The 14,858-nt window shown below is 39.9% G+C and overlaps 1 protein-coding gene across 3 annotated transcripts in view; it reads right to left on the bottom strand.

Moving 5' to 3' along the window:
• Positions 1 to 14,858, bottom strand: part of PIP5K1B (phosphatidylinositol-4-phosphate 5-kinase type 1 beta) — a 354,670-nt gene that overhangs the window by 282,219 nt on the left and 57,593 nt on the right. Inside the window, exon 2 of one of the 3 annotated variants that reach the window (XM_055132196.1) lies at positions 2,264 to 2,386. The exons of the other annotated variants lie outside the window; for them this stretch is intronic. The gene's annotated coding sequence lies outside the window, so the exon portion shown is untranslated. The remainder of the gene's footprint in view (positions 1 to 2,263; positions 2,387 to 14,858) is intronic. 3 annotated transcript variants of the gene reach the window in all.

The raw sequence follows: 14,858 nt of genomic DNA, 5'->3' as shown, positions 1-14,858 counted from the left end.
TCTTTAAAAGTATTTTAAGAAGAATATCTCAATTCTTGTTCTTTAGTCATTTAAAATATTTTAGGCAATATCCTCTTTTTGGAAAGGTGCCTTCTCTTTGGCGTTAAACTTCTCCAAGGCTACACACTTAGTGTCCTTTCTGTGCCAATATGCGTCTCCTTGACTATCTTTCCCTTGAGGAATTAATCCAATCTGTCAAGAAGGGGTTAGCAGGAGGCGTTAGAGATCATGTATAAAGTTCATATTAAAACATAAAGACATGAAGAGATTGCCAGCCTCGTTACACTTGAGTTTCATCTGGGAAACTTTTATAATTGCACAATGAGGCCCAAACCTGGAGTCAACTGTCATACTTCCAGCACCAAGACCCATATCAAGACTCTCAACCTCTCTGGGCTACACATTTCTCATTTATAAAGTGGAGAGATGGACTGGAGCCATAGCACAGCGGGTAGGGTGTTTAGCCTTGCACATGGCCGACCCAGGTTTGATTAGTCCATCCCTCTTAGAGAGCCTGGCAAGCTACTGAGAGTATCCCACCCGCACGACAGAGCCTGGCAAGCTACCTGTGGCGTATTTGCTATGCCAAAACCAGTAACAAATCTTACAATGGAGACCTTACTGGTGCCCGCTCGTGCAAATCGATGAACAATGGGACAACAGTGCTACAGTGCAGTGCTAAAGTGGAGACGCAACCAGATATTTCGTGCGTCAAAAGTAGGAGGACCCCATTAGTCTTACAAACATAAAGACCCTAAATAAACATTGGGCGGGGGTGGCCCAGAGCGGTAGTACAGTGGGGAGGGCATTTGCTTTGCATGGTCTGACTTGGGTTTGATCCCCAGCATTACATATGGTCCCCCCAGCACCACTAGGAGTAATTCCAGAGTGCAGAGCCAAGAGTAACCCCTGAGCAATGTCAGGTGTGACCCAAAAAGGCAAAGATAAAAACAAAACAAAACGTAAATGAACAGTGTTTCCCCTACTAAAAATATTTCATGCTATTATCACAAAAAGATTCTGCCCAGTTTCTCTAGAGGGCGGCCTTTGTTTCCTTGTTTTCAGTTTGAATCAGTGGAAGAAAATTTGCTGATCTTTCCTCATACTGTTTTGTCAACGACTTACGTTTTCTGAGGTTCAGAGAGTCTGAATTGAAAAGTTCATATGTGAGCAGACTAAGAGTTTCTGAGAAGGAAAAATGGTTCCTCTCTCAAGGAAAAAAAAAAACAACCCAAAAAAAACCCCCAACCCTGAGAGCCCACATTTCTCCATCAGTCTGAGGAGAGACAGACTTGGTGGGGGCACAGGGGCCTCCGTAGCTAGACAGCGCTGGGTCTGTGAATGTGATTCCCTGCAGCAAGCCATCGCTAATCCCCAGCAGCACCATCGAGCCTCCAGTGCCCTGCAGAGTCTTCAATTGGGACTAATCCCACAGGCTTATTCTCATTTATTCATTTGAAATCCTATTTTGCACCGCTGCTATCATGCTACAGTCCTCCCTGGTATCTCATTAACTACACAGGGACACACAGTTGGTTGTGCCTGACAAACAAGCTGAACCCAGCCTTTCCCGGGCAAAATTAGAAGAACAAAGGAGGGGCGGGGGAGTGGGAAAAGAATCATGAAACTTCAGTAGTTATCATTCTCAAGATGGTACTTGTCTTTCCCTCATGTCTTTGAGACCTTGCAAGTCTTTTCAGAAGCGTTAAATGTTTCAATGAAATTTGAAGGCACTGTTCCAAACCTGAAGCTATGGGTTTTAAAGAATTTCTTTTTTTACTTTAGGGATAATAACTGCACAATTAATAGTGACAAAACCTATAGGACACTAAGTCTAATTGCTCTTGGTCTCCTACCTTGGTCTCCTATCAATGAATGCACAAATTGAAAGCAAAAGTAATTCAGCCTCTGTCACTTGTAGCTCCTTTTATTACCAGGAAATGAATGCTACCATCAAGGAGTCTAGCCCTCTGAAAGTTCCCATTTATTAGAAAATGGTACAAACTGTATTCTCCTTTAAAAATCGAATGTCTAAGAAAGCAGATTTCTTTGACCCTTAGAATGAAGATATTTTTCAGACTGTTGTCCCCATAATAATCACATGGCACTCACTACTAGTTCACATTTATTGATGATATGTGTGCCAGATACTCTTTCTAGTACTATGGGTATATTAACTCATTTTCCCAATGGCATCTCTTAGGAATATTATCCTCATTTTATAGAAGAGGGGGGGAAAGGAAAAGAGATTTTAATATATTACCTGAGGTGATAAAACCAGTTCAATGGTGGAAGAATTGGGAGTTTAGGAGTTTGGCTTCAGAGGCTGGTACCTTAATCACCTCTTCCCACTGCATACCATGAAATACACGTAGATTCTTCAAACCTGAAAAGATTATGGTTTCATTCACTGACTGCTAGTGGAATTGACATGGATAGAGTCATTCTGCTTATCAGGAGGACAGATGTCACTTCCATGACATGGAGGCACTATTTAAGTTACAAAACTGAACAATGAATAAAGGCCCAGTTTTTCCCAAAGTAGTCATACAAACAAATACAAAGATTAGAATCACAGAACATCAGATGTGCAAGGATTGATGGCTAAAGGCAGGACACAAGAGCCAGACCCACTCCTTAGGAACCAAGACTTCTTACACTGCAGTGGGTCCTCACCCGGGGGTGGGGGGGCTAAAGAAGAGTGGGAGGCTTTGTCCAATATCTAGCACCAGCCATTTGAGGTCCCAGCTGCAAAGTGAAACAAGTCATATTGGGATATTTTATTGCCTGAGATGAACAGGAAAGTTCTTGCAATTGTCATTCTGAAGCAGGGCTACACCGTTCCCCAGTGAATGAATTTGCAGGGTAAGGCAAAACCAAGGGGAGTTCTGCATTTGGAGTCTCAGGGCTGTGACTTGCCCTATACAGAAATGCTGAAGTAATTAAGGACTGTGGGTTTTTGTCTGTGCTATGGGAACACTGGTGATCTCAGAGGAAGAGCTCCAATAGAGGCAGCAAGCAGGAGGCAGGAGGGAATGTGCTCGGGAAATAAACCATATTAGGGGAACTGCACCCTAAATAAAAGGGATGACACAGCAGGAAGCCAGGCAGGCTTATATGAAGACTATGGCTAGTTCAAATTGAGAAAACATTTTTCAGTGTCTGACTGGTGCCAGTTAGGTGTTTTCACTTGATATCTGTCTGAGTTCTTAAGTAATCAAAGGGAACATGATGGGTCATGGAAAGATTCTAAAGGACAGGACCATTTCAAAGTCTCCCATTCTCAGAAGTGAGCAATGGAAAGAGATGATGGGGTTGTGATAGACAAATGAATATACATGCACAGAGATGATACAAAAAACTCTGGAATAGGTCAAGGAGTTGGAATTGAGGGCAGAAGTAATAGGTCACAGATATATATGTATATTTATGTCTATAAAATAAAACCATAGCTTTAGGTCAGCCCAACCGCATCCTTTCCTTTGGTCAGAACAGCTATAGTTTCAAAGTGTTGCCTATGTTTAACCTGCTTTATAACTGACAGCACAAAGATTTCCACCATTCTCTGTCACTGTCACTGTCATCCCATTCATTGCTCATCGATTTGCTCAAGCTGGCACCAACAACGTCTCCGTTGTGAGACCTGTTACTGTTTTTGGCATATAGAATATGCCATGGGTAGCTTGCCAGGCTCTCCAAGAGGGGCAGAGGAATCGAATCCAGGTCAGCTTGTGGGCAAGGCAAATGCCCTGTCTGCTGCACTATCACTCCAGCCTCACCGTTCTCTAGCAAAAACAAAAGGAAAGTGCAATGAATGCCACTGCTTCTACAAAACATGCTTGACCTGGCAGCCAAACACAAAATAAAAAGCTAGAAAAATCCCTCCAGCGTAAGTGGTAGTAATAGTTGATGCCATTTTTTTTTGTACTTAATTAACTTTTCAAAATGTTAAAGGTCAAGAGGATGGAGCAATAGTACAGCAGGTAGGGTGTTTGCCTTATACGTGGCTGACCCGGGTTCAATTCCCAGCATCCCATATGGTCCCTTGAGCACCGCCAGGAGTAATTCCTGAGTGTAGAGCAAGGAGTAACCCCTGTGCATCACTGGGTGTGACCCAAAAAGAAAAAACAAAAACAGAAGTTAAAGGTTGAATTAATTTTAATGGTGTTTCAAAGTACACATAGATTTCCCTCACTTGAAAGAGAATTCTGCACACAGCACAGAACTCAGGAGAAAGAATGAAGTGAGGAGAAATATAAAATGGGGCTAACTGCAGAAGACGCCAAGCTGCTGAAACTCCCAGAGAGATGACCGGTCTCCAGGCTAAGAACTCTGGGGCCTTCTCAGGACCCTGTTCTGCAAAGGCCTGGAGCTTCACTCACACCCCGTTTCCTGCAGCATATAAACTGCCCAGCTTTACAGCTTGAAGAGACATCAAGCTGATAAATCTTCCCAGTTCCAGAGCTCCTGGAGCGCCCAGCCATGCAACATATTCAAATTTCACAATGCTGACAGCCCAATAGGAGCACAGGAAATTAGATGGGGATGTGGCATAGAAGCCCACTAAGCTCAGTGAGTGAAAACAATAACACAGAAGGCTCAACTAGCACCAAACATCTCAGTAAATCCTCTGACAATGACTTTAATGACACCATTGTGAAAGATAACAATTTTCACAAATTTTCTTTTATTAAACTATTTTTTTGCTAATTCCAGTTTCCAATCTGTTGTAGCAAGCAATATAAAATAGATTATTTTGTGCCTGTTCAGGGGGCAGGCTTTGGGGGTGGGTGGGAAACTGGGGACATCGAGGGAGGAAAGCTCACACTGGTGGTGGGACTGGTGCTGGAACATTAAATGCCTGAAACAAAAGCAACAAAAATAAGATGGGAGAAATAAAAATGCACTATTGGGTATGAACAAAATGTGCATTTAATGAAGCAAATATTTCACAGATTGTTCAAACGATTCCACTGCTTTTCCTGACAGAATGACCAATCAGCGTGTTGTAAGCACTCTCTTAGACAAAGACCAGTTAGTTTATCCAGTGGTTGCTCTCTCTAGTGTATCATCAACCAGAGCCCCCAAGCCAAAAAACTTCCAAGACAGGGAGACGGGGTAAGATTTATAAGAAAAGGAGAATTTTCTCTTAGCAAATTAGACAGCCCTAAGGTGTTGTAGCCATCAGAGGCGGCCAATGCCACTGTCAATTTCAGCCAACTGTGTCTCTGCAGTGAAAGGTTGTCACTCACTGCTGGAGTTTGAGAGGTTCATGGAACATTTGCAACTTATATACATTAAAATTTTACAAAAATGAAAAGCTGGGGCCAAAGAGATAATACAGCAGGTTGGGTAAATTTTATGTAGTCTATTTAATATATTGTTAATTTATACTTTAGGGTAGTTATTGAAGGATTTCACATCAGTATTTAGAAATAAGACTGACATGCAGTATGCTCACATGTGGCAGTACACTATATGCACAATGTGTGTATACAAACCTAGTGAAGTTCTGGCATGGGGATCATTGTGGAGTCTTAAGAAACACAGAAGGCTGCATTTTGTTCTGTGCTCAGAAAAAATTAAACAGTAACGTAAATATCTGTCTATGTTTACTTGGGCAATGCTGATTTATACCCACTGCCCCAGTTAAGGCCTCTTTAAATAAATTATATGGACACCCTAAAGAATATCAAGCTTCATAATAGTTGGAAGAATTTATTGAAGCCACCTGGGTTTTGTACAGCTCCAGACAATTTATTTTGACAACTTTTTCCTTTTTGTTTTGTTTTTGGGTCATACCCAAAAGTGCTCAGGGATTATTCCTGGCTCTGCACTCAGCAATTACTCCTGGCACTGTTTGGGGGACCATATGGGGTGAAGGGGATTGAATCTGGGTCAACCACATGTAAGGCAAGCTCCCTGCCTACTGTACAATCTCTTTGGTTCCATGATAACTTGTTTATTTCATCTACAGTAACTAACTTGTTTTCATCAGTGGGAGAGTTTTAGTAAGATTTCCTAGAAATACTTGATCTCTCTCCATAGAATTTCACTTAGTACCTTACACCATTTGGCAGTCATCTCTCCTTTTTTTTTCTTTTGGTTTAAGTTTTATTGACTTTTCTTTTTTCTAGTAATAAAGGGAATTTGGTCTTGTGCAAAATTTTAAAAATTAGATATATAAAAATAAAGTTGAGCTGGGGGTAGGATTGAGTGGGAAGCACTAGAACGGTGGTAAAAGGGAAGTGGACACTGGTGGCCGGGGTGGTGTTGGAATGCTGTATACATAGAAGAATCCTATGATGAATAGAATTGCAAGTCATGTTGGCTAATACAAGAAAAAGAAAAAGTTGAAAATTACACATAATCCCATCACCCAGAAATGAATATTTTACATGATGATTGCCACGGTCCTGTAAAATCTTCCAGACTTAGGTGGGAGAGAAAACTCAATGAGCTGTGTGCGTGCTTCACACAAGGGAGGTCAGGTAGGATCCTGGAAATGCATGGTTCCCCAAGCAACGCTGGGAGCAATCCCCAATCAGGAAGCAGAGCTCTGACTGAATACCACAAGATGCCCGAAACAAAACAGAATTGCAGCTGTTTATCTCTCTGCATATCCACAATCCTACCTCACTGCAGAGTTTATTAGTCTACTCCATACTATATAATGCAAACATATTTTCCATATCAATAAATAGGTTTACAGCCTCAATTTTGATAACAAGACTATCTAATAATCTTCTTACTTACATTCCGGATAAGAGGGAGCAGGAAGCTTGGTAAATTTTTTTAAACTATGTTTAACAATGCCTCATTCAACACTGTTTAACATCTTTACATGCTCCTAGGTTATACTTAAAGGAAACATTGTTAAAAGTAAAGTGTAAAGTCAAATATATTGTAAAACAGTATTTTTTTCTTCCATAAAAATATGTCTAGATTTCTTTTTGTTTGTTTTTATTTGTTTTTGTCTGTTTGGGGGCCATGCCAGGAATACTCAGGAATTATTCCTGGCTCTGCACTTAGGAATCATACCTGGTAGTGCTCAGGGGACCATATGAGATACCAGAGATCAAACCTGGGTCAGCTGTGTGCAAGGGAAGTGCCTTACCTGCCATACTACCTCTCTGGCCTCTATCTTTCTTATGTTAAGAAAACAGTAACATACAAAAGGCTTGCTGCAGTTCCTGTGTGTCGGACTCACCACATTCACCACCAATGCATAAGCACTACTGAACATACCCCCATCCATTCTTTCTTGTTGTTTTTTTTGTTAGCTATTTATCTGAGAAGTCTTAGTGCTCTTGCTCTTCTTTTTTATCAAAAAGCATATCATACAATGCATAGCCATTTGGAACTCAATTACCACATTATGTAATCTTGTGTTGCACAGCATTACCTAATAAAAGATATTTGGTAGAAAAAAACATAATTCAAAGGAAATTTGAGAAATTTTCAACTTTGCTATTATAAACAATAGAACGATGAAACTCGATGTCTTTTTCTTTCCCTCTGCAGTTCTGTGATTTCCCTAGGCAATTTCCCAAGAGATGGAACAATTAGATCAGGGGATAAGTACTTCAAGTTTCTGATGAACATAAAAATCTCTGCAAAAGTCAACATCGATTTACATTCCAAGCAGATTCTGCTGTCCACATCCATTTCAACCTTGATATCAGCCTTCTGAAATTTAGCTTTAAATTTGAAAAAAAAAAAAAAGGCATGACTTTCTTTTGGCATTTTAAAAATTGACAAAAGGAACCTTTTGCTTGTGTATGTATTTGGCCCTTTACAATGAGTTAGTAAACACTTTATATGAGCATTATCTATAAATAAAATAGCCATAATAAACTATAGTTGTTCTGAAAATCATAGACTCTAGTCAGCTGGAAATTTTAAAAGAAAAAGAAAACATTCCTTGCATTTTTAGAAATCATTCTGCTGTTCTCACTATAATTTCCCTTTATGTTTATTCCATTAAAGAACAACCACTTTCCCATATTGTATTAACATAAATGTGTTCTAGAAGACCATCATAAAAATGTTTTGCTACAGCAATTCAGTATAGCACAAATACATTCACAACTTCTCTCTACAGTATAAGCATTTTAATAAATATTTCATTTAATCCTGTTGTCTCTACATGCCCCTGGAACAGATGGCTAAAGCAATACTGGAGGCAAATGCTGCTTCATCACAATGTCAACATCTGGAATATCTGAAACATTAAAAATTAGGGGTGTAATCTTACTTGGTTTCTTTTTTTTTTTTTCAGAGCTTTCATTTTTTTAAATAAGCACCCATTAGGAACAATTGTGACTGATTTCCTTTAGAGCAAAAACAGTGGGAACATTCACTTTTTTTGAGAAAAACAGGAACTAATGACCTGCAAGTGAATTCAAGATAATGAGCAGAGATTGGCACATTCCATCAAAGCATTCTTGTTTAAATGCTTAAAAACAATATTCAGAATACCTATTTAAAAAACAGCAAATTTATGTGGGTTCACTTCACTTCTGATGGAAGGGCTGGGCTTTGGGGGGGCCACACCAGATGGCGTTCAGGCTATTCTGAACTCTATGCTTGTCACTCCTGATGGTGTTCAGGGGACCATATTTGGTACCAGCAATCCAAACAGGTTCTGGCCACATGCAAAGCAAATATTTTAACCCCTGTACTAAATCTCTGATCTCATCACTCACTTTTTTTTCCTGTCTTTTTTTTTTTAACTTTTTTATTGAATCACTGTGCCGCTCACTTTTTAAAACTCTAGCTTTATTTTAAAATGCACACATCAACTGTGCAAAATGCTTCCGTGTATTTAATTAACTATCATTACAGAAATCAAGGTAATTATAATTTCAAACAAAATCAGTTTTTAAAACATTGATGCTTATGATTAGGAAATGCCACTAAAGTTGTATAATTAAGGTGAGGATAAGATTTACTTCAATAACTAGAATACATTTTCTATCTTCATTACGGTATCACATTTTGTGTTAATTTATTATCTACTTGGCTGGAGTGATAGCACAGCGGGTAGGGTGTTTGTCTTGCACACGGCTGACCCGGGTTCGATTCCTCCATCCCTCTCCAAGAGCCCAGCAAGCTACCGAGAGTATCCCGCCCGCATGGCAGAGCCTGGCAAGCTATTCGGTGTATTCGGTATGGTGTATTCGGTATGCCAAAACCAGTAACACCAAGTCTCACAATGGAGACGTTACTGGTGCCCACTCAAGCAAATCGATGAGCAACAGGACGACAGTGCTACAGTGCTACATTCTCTTCCATGACTTTGAGTAGTAAAATCAATCACCAAGATCTAATCATCCTTGCAAACAACGTCACGAGTTTATAAATCTATAAAACTTGGGATCAAACTTTTAAAAGCATCTTTTAAGGACTGGAGCAATAGCACAGCGGGTAGGGCATTTGCCTTGCAGGTGGCTGACCCAGGTTCGATTCCTCAGTCCCTCTCGAAGAGTCTGGCAAGCTACCAAGAGTATCCCGCCCACACAGCAGAGCCTGGCAAGCTACCCGTGGCATATTCCATATGCCAAAAACAATAATAAGTCTCACAATGGAGACGTTACTGGTGCCCGCTCAAGCAAAAATCAATGAACAACGGGACAACAGTGCTACAGTGCTTTAAGGAACTCATACCAACAACTACCAGGAGACCTTGTCTGCTTTCTCAGTCACTTAACAGCAGCTCTGTGATCACCAACAGCAAAAGCTGACATTTGTTCCATGCTCTTTCTATGCAAGGCCCAGACCAATGTGTTTTTGGGGAGTGGGGGTTTGGGCCACCCCTGGCCTTGCTCAGGGCATTCTTCTCGCTATGCACTCAGGTATAACTCCTGGAAGTGTTCAGAGAAACATACTGGATACTAGGGATTGAACCTGGGGTGCTGTGCACAAGGCAAATGCCCTAGCTGCTGTATTATCTCCCCAGCTTGCAGACCTAAACATTTTTTTATCTAAAATCTTTAAAATCCTAGACTCCCACAAGGTGGCTACTGAGGTTTCCTTTGTTTTACTAATTGGGGGCAGAAGCACAGAAAGGTGAAAAGCTTTGCCCCCTCACCACCCCACAAGAATGAGACTCTCCAGGCAATTGAAATAGCGTAGGCCTTGGAAATGCCTCTGATCTTACACCCCAGCTCCTTTGCTGACTGCTAGAAAAACCATCCAACTTTCCTTTCAAAAGTTTCCTATTGATTCTTCAAAATTCATTCTAGGCAGGCTGTTCTCTGGAACCCTCCTGATGGTGCTGCATGAATCCTGAGCAGTGCTGGGGAGTGAGTCAGGGGTCTGTACATGCAAGCAAATGCCTTAGCCCCAGTACTCTCTCTTTAGCCCCTCTGGTACCCTTTCCCTTTAAAGAAACTTGTGATTATATCGAGCCCCACTGAATAATCCAAAGGAATCTTTTATTTTCTTAATGTATGAGCATGCATGTGTGTGTGTGTGTGTGTGCGCGCGCGCGCGCGCGCGCATGCGCGCATGGGTGTGCACATACATGCAAACTGATTAAATTCAAGGCCTCATGTATAGTCAAACCAGGCTCTCTAATTCTCTAGCACTGAGATATATCCCTGACCCAGGATAATCTTATTTGAGATCATCTGGCTAGCAATTCTAATTCCAGCTATGACCTTAACTCCCTTCCACCAAGTAATGTAACTACATCTGGGGATCAAGATGTAGGAATCTTTAGGGAATCATTTCCTTCCTTCCTTCCTTCCTTCCTTCCTTCCTTCCTTCCTTCCTTCCTTCCTTCCTTCCTTCCTTCCTTCCTTCCTTCCTTCCTTCCTTCCTTCCTTCCTTCCTTCCTTCCTTCCTTCCTTCCTTCCTTCCTTCCTTCCTTCCTTCCTCTCTTTCTCTATTTCTCTCTTTCTTTCTTTCTTTCTTTCTCTCATCCTCTCTTCCTCTCTTCATTTCTTCCTAATATATGCACTACATAGCTTTAATTACTTTCTTTTGTTTTAATCTTTGGGTCATATTTAGTGGTGCTTGGGGATCGTACCTGGCTATGTGTTCATGCGACCATATGTGGTGCCTGGAATCAAACTGGGGTCCACTTATACAAGGCCTTAACTTGGTAACTGTCTTTGTTTTGGGAACACACCAGGTAATGCTTAGGGGTATTCCTGGCTCTGTACTCTAGAATTACTCCTGCTACTGCTCAGGGGACCATATAGGACTCCAGGGATCGAACCTAGGTCGGCCACATATAAGCAAGCACGATACTGTCTCTCCATTACCTAAGATATACATCATCAAACATGAAACTTTATCAGAATGTCTTTTACAGAAATCCTCTGAAATACACGTAGTTTGGCATCCTATTTTAAGGCTTTGTGAATAGAAAACTTGTAAGATTTTATGAGAGATAAATGGCCCTTGGGGAGAAGAGCCAATCCATTCCCAGTAACTAATTTTCAAATGGAGACATCCAGGCCAGAGACACTCGGTACTATTCCATTCCAAAATGCATTGCTAATTAATTCCAAGTTGGTTGCAGAGCTAATACATGTTCTCATCTCCTTTCTCCCTCTGTCTTTCTTTCCCACTGCCTCTCTCCTCCCTCTCTTCCCCTCCTCTCTCTTCTTTTCACCAATTCCCCCATTATGAGTAATTGTAAATGCTATGCATAACACTAAAATGGCACTTGTGATGTATTTTTAAAAACCAAAAACCAAGATGAGCCTTAAAATTTAATTAAAAATTTTCTGTTAAATTGACGCTTGTTTCTGTTAGGGAAAAAATATTAAGCATAGTTGCAACAATCCTGGAATGTAAGTATATTGTCTGATTTGAAAAATTTATGAACTCTAAATATAGATCAAGTACTTTGTATAAATATCTTGTGTCTGAATGTGATGTAAGTGTAAAATTCATAATGGATTTGAAATTAGATCTGAAAGATGCCTCATTAATTTTTAATATTGATTAAATTGTAAATTTTGATTAATAAATTCTTAAATTTAGTATTGCCTGCTTCTTTACTTCTCAAGTAAATAAAATTTAAACTTACATATATGGTGCATATCATATTTTTGTCAGTGCTGTTCTATAGGAACAGACTGATATGCACATGCATATTTTAATATAAAATTCTAGAATATAAAGATAGACAAAAATAAAAGATAGTTGTTACATGTAAAGAAATTATAGAGGCATCCTGTCACAGAAGAAGAGATTTATACACAATTAGTATCAAATTCTGTAACAAGATCAAAGAGAGAAGAAGAACTATTCATTTGCTCATTTGTAATCAATCAATTGGGATACAAGAATGATTAGGACCAAAAGATGTTAAAAATTACTTGTCTCAAAAGCCCCTTGCTGGCTGCTGGCTCTTAATTTATAGATGATCTTGTAAAATGAAAACTGACAACTAAGAATTAGTACACAGACCGGACAAGAGCCACCACACAGTTAGAGAAATCTAATTTTCCTTACATGTGTCAAGCCAACAAAATAAAATACCAGCAATGCGCAGATCCTCTTCATGAAATATTTAATTCAAGCTCTCCCTTTCTTAGGCTTCGGTATGGATCAGTCCTTGATTTCCAACACTATCAGGGCCAAGACATGTGCACTGGTCTTAAACAGGGACCTTAAAACATATTTGTGCAAAATATCATATGGCCAAAGGGCATTAAGAGATTGCCAGATTTTGAACTTAGAAGGCAATTGTTCCCACTTCCTTCTTCCTGCTGTTTTTTGCATACAAGGTGCATGTATGAGGGGAGTGGGTTTGGCCTGGTGATATTCCTGTGCATCACATGTCTGATCAAAGATGTCCAAGCAAAGTCTACTCCAGCCTAGAGAGTGAGCCGCTTTCAAGAGTGAGCTGGCTTTCTCTGTGGTACAGAGAAAAGGAATGTTTGTTCTAGTGACCCAAAGCTCCCTAAAGGGCAAATGGGATCATCTCAGTTTTGCTATCCAGGCTGAGCATGCAGGGGTCACTCACTCTTTTAGAATAGTAGGGGACCTGTCTGGGTCACCCAGGAATTCATCCTCAGGACAGACCCTCTCTAAGTCTGCTCTGGCCCTCTTACAGACTTTTTAAAGCTGCAGAGATCAGATCTCACTCCCAATTCCCAACAGTCCAGTTTTCCTATTTAGAAGCTCCTATTTAATGTCTCATCAAAAGCCCCACCTATAAAAACACATGATCATAGTATCTATATTAACAGACTATCAGAAAACCTATAGATACAAAACTGGAAATTACACAAAGACAGTAAAAATAGCTATATGCCAATAGCAGTCATCATGAGTGGTTGGATTATACCCTATATACTTTTAAATATTTTCCACAGTTGGAGGGGGGGCAGTATTATTACTTATGCAGAACAATTCACCATTTTCTTTGGTGCAGACAAGGACTATTAAACACCTTAAATGATTCATATTATTGGATACTAGAATACATTTTTGAATACTTGAGTGTGAATTAGCATACTTTTTGATACTAGTAACTGGCACATATAAACCTGGTGATGTCACTAGGCACACATAAATATGCCCACAAATGCCATACTCCTGCTAATGCAAAGAATGGAGTCTGTGCTAAAAACCAAAAGGAATTCTTTAAGAAAACAGACTTCCTAGACTGTAGGAAACGTGTGTGTCCAAAGAACACAATGAAAAAAAGCCTTCTTTAAAAGTTTGCATGTGAACTTTGACCATTCAATTACACCATGCAACTAACATCTTGGCAAGATTGGAGACAAAGGGAGGTTCTACACATAACATAAAATTTTGAATCTTCTAACTTCAATGCATTTCAGATTATTTCCAGCAGATTATGTTTTGCAGGTAGGGTTTAGTTTGGGGGTCACACCCAGCAGTGTCCATGGCTTACTCCTGGCTCTGCACTCAGCAATCACTCCTGGCAGGCCCTAGAGACCATATGGGGTGCTGGGGATCAAACCCAGGTCAGTCATGTGCAAGGCAAACACCGAACCCACTTTACAATTGCTTTGGCCCTCTTACAGACTTTTCAAAGCTAGTACACAAATGTACAAATCAGTTCAAATATAAGACAGAAGGTATTTATTGCTTAGACCAATATGTCACCTTTAGTCAGAGATCTCCAGGAAAATGCTAGTTACCATTTTCACAATCTTTAGCTGTTATTCATCAAGAAAACTACATATAAATAACGTATAATTTAAAATGTCTCATTTGGAAAGAACCTGGAATTGGCAAATACTATGGGAAGAATACTAATCACACAAATAACGTGTGTTGGCAAAACATGTTGGCAAAACACTTCCTCTAAAGTCAGAGAACAAACAAAGAGTCTTCCTACCACCCCTCATGTTTAAATAGTTTTCTATAAGTGTTAGCCAAAGCAGAAAAATATGGCAAATAATACAACTAAGAAGATATAACATTATTAGAAATAAAAATGATAAGTCACTAAAATTTTTTTTTAAAAAAAAAGCTTAGTGGAATCATCCACTGGAAAAAAACCAGAGTCAATATATAAAAATCAATGGATTCCCTAATTTCTAGAACTAACTAGCTGGAAAACATACAAGGATTAAATTCACATTTGGGGAAAAAAAAACAGCAAACAAATAAGAACACACTTAACAAAAGCACACCTGGGGACTGGAGATATAGCACAGGGGGTAGGGCATTTGCCTTACACACAGCCAACCCGGGTTCGATTCCCAGCATCCCATATGGTCCCCCATGCACTGCCAGGAGAAATTTATGAGTGCAAAGCCAGGAGTAACCCCTGTGCATCGCCGGGTATGACCCAAAAAGCAAAAAGAAAGAAAAGCACACCAAAAGCAACAAAAACCCATACATTTTACTCTCAGGCC

This window comes from Sorex araneus, chromosome 1 (genome assembly GCF_027595985.1).
Source record: "Sorex araneus isolate mSorAra2 chromosome 1, mSorAra2.pri, whole genome shotgun sequence".
In the NCBI taxonomy this organism is placed as follows: Eukaryota; Metazoa; Chordata; class Mammalia; order Eulipotyphla; family Soricidae; genus Sorex; species Sorex araneus.
Note: the sequence above shows the minus strand (reverse complement) of the source record. Positions and strands in the feature narration are given on the sequence as shown.